The sequence below is a fragment of the Megascapheus bottae genome, chromosome 4, assembly GCF_031878675.1.
Source record: "Megascapheus bottae isolate mThoBot1 chromosome 4, mThoBot2.hap1, whole genome shotgun sequence".
NCBI lineage: Eukaryota > Metazoa > Chordata > Mammalia > Rodentia > Geomyidae > Megascapheus > Megascapheus bottae.
In genome coordinates, this window is record NC_143512.1 from 35,602,592 (window position 1) to 35,605,105 (window position 2,514).

General features: G+C 35.6%; 1 pseudogene; it reads left to right on the forward strand.

The window, feature by feature from the left end:
• Nucleotides 1-241: 241 nt before the first annotated feature.
• Nucleotides 242-773, forward strand: LOC150064259 (vesicle-associated membrane protein 4 pseudogene; annotated as a pseudogene).
• The last annotated feature ends 1,741 nt before the right edge of the window (nt 774-2,514 follow it).

The following is a 2,514-nucleotide window of genomic DNA, read 5'->3' on the forward strand; positions in this document are numbered from 1 at the left end:
TTAAATTAAAAAAATTAAATTGGCATTAAAAATTGATTATTTAGGCGGGGCCGCAGCTGCGGCGCAGAGGTTGACACAGGGTCCGAGCCCACAAACGCCCCGGCCAGGCCTCCTGCTTCCTCGGCTGCTTGCATCTTCCTCCGCCCCCCCAGCGCAGCCTGTCACTGCCCAAGACTCCTCCGGAGCCTCAGGTGAATACTTCCTCTGCTGGCAAACGGAAGAGTACCTTGTGAGTAAAAGTATGCTCCCCAAGTTCAAGCACCGCCTAAATGATGATGATGATGTTACTGGCTCTGTGAAAAGTGAAAGGAGAAATATTTTGGAAGATGATTCAGATGAAGAAGACTTTTTTTTCTAAGGGGACCATCTGGACCAAGATTTGTACCTAGAAATGATAAAATTAAACATGTGCAGAATCGGGTGGATGAAGTTATTGATGTCATGAAAGAAAACATTACAAAGGTAATTGAAGAGGGGAGAGTCTAGATGAACTGCAGGACAAATCAGAAAGCTTATCGGACAATACAACTGCTTTTAGAAACAGATCCAAACAACTTCGAAGGCAAATGGGGTGACGTGGCTGCAAGATAAAAGCCATCATGGCTTTGGTTGCTGTTATCCTTTTGCTAGTGATTATCATTCTTATAGTTGTGAAATACCATACTTGAGTTGATGACAGAGATCCTCATTAAACAAGATCTGGGACAATAATAATAATAAAAGATTGCTGCATAATTTAAATGAAATCTCTGTATATAACTTTCAAAACTTCTTTTTCAGGAAACTAAGAGGCAAGTATCCCTTCAAACTGGAGCACTGAGAATGTCCAATTATCTTCTTCCCTTCTAACAAAATGTGCTTTGAATAATTATGTTTAATGCAAAGATAACAATTTGCTGTATTCCAAGGTTCTAATTTGAAACTAGATATTTGCCAGTTCATTATTTGTGTATATAATTAAACACTGGTGATGATATTTCATACTAATATATTAGTGATGTAAGGACATGAATTATTGCATCAAGGTGGGGCTAGATTGGGGTCCGGAAGCCTATGTTGAGTACAAAAATACTATGCTCAAAGGGATACTTAACCATCCCATCAGCAGTTGCAAGAATATCATTCTTTTTCTAGTGGAATTGCTTTGCAAGGAATTGGAATTGCTTTCCACAAGTATATACTTGTAACAAAAACTAATTGTTGTAAATGTTTCTGTCTTCAGCTATAACTAAAAGCATTCCAGTAAACCTATTTTTAACTATATTAGGGAATATATTAGTAATTCTTTTGATATTTGGATTATGGAAATGGGACATTTAAGCAGTGTGAAAATAGTATGGTATCCTAAAACTGGAGCTAATAAAATTGCTGGAGTGTTTGAAAATGACCACTGTGTAGCTACCAGTCGCTTGTCTGTTAAACTCCAGTTCTAAGTGAAATTCACAGGTAACTTTTTCCTTTCTTTCATTTTGGTTGCTAGTCTTTAACCTCTTACCTAAAGTCCTCAAGTCTAGTTATCTACTCCAAGTTTTCTATCTTTGCATTTTCTGATCACCCTCAGGGGGTAGATAATGCACAGTAATGAATAAGCAGTAAGAATCATAGTAGTCTGCAGAGGACAAGTGAGTGACAAATGCTAGGGGCTGCCAGACCACAGCTTGTTTTCATAACAGTATGTGCCAACTCCTTTGTATTGTTGAAGTAAGTCAAAGTGATGATGCTTTATGCTAATCCTAAAGATTCTACAGAATTTTATACATGTGGTCATCTTAAGTTAGAAATATGGTTAATGGAAAAGAATTATCCTGTATAACATTTTATTTATTTCATCATTGTGTTTCAAAATGTGTAAAACATAGAATCCATGGGTTTTTTTGTTTCATTCTGCAGTAGTTAGTACAAAGAGGCAAAAATATTCTGTGTAGAATGGAAAGACTTAATAAGAGAGAAAGCATTTCAAATGATGTTCAGGACAATTCAAAGTGAAAATCTAAGTACAATTGCCAAAGTTTCTGGTGTCCTGGAAGCATTTGAGAAGAGATAAATATCTTGCTAACTGTGTAATGTGGCTGCTGGCCTCTCCTCTTGTGAGATGTTGCTTAATGGGAGCAGGATCTGAATTGCTTACTGCTCCTATGACAAAAAAGGTACAGAAAAAAGGAGCATTTTCAGAATTTCAGTAGCTAACTTTAGAGATAGAATGGGCAGAGTCAGACCTAGCACATCATGTATGTCCTTTACTTGGGTTAGAACTAAACTTGTACATTGTTTTCTATTAGTTGGTGTCAAAATCTGGTTTCTCTGCAGTATCTGCTAGTGAAGATAAAGATTATTTCTTTAAATAATTTCTAGCTCTTCTTTGAATAAAGTGTGCCACTTTTAAACAATTATAGAAATAGATTATAAAATATTTTTAAATGTTAATCATAAAAATAAAAATATTTATATAAAAACTGATTATTGACAGAGAATTTGATGTATTTTATAAATAATCTGAATACAAGAGACAATCAC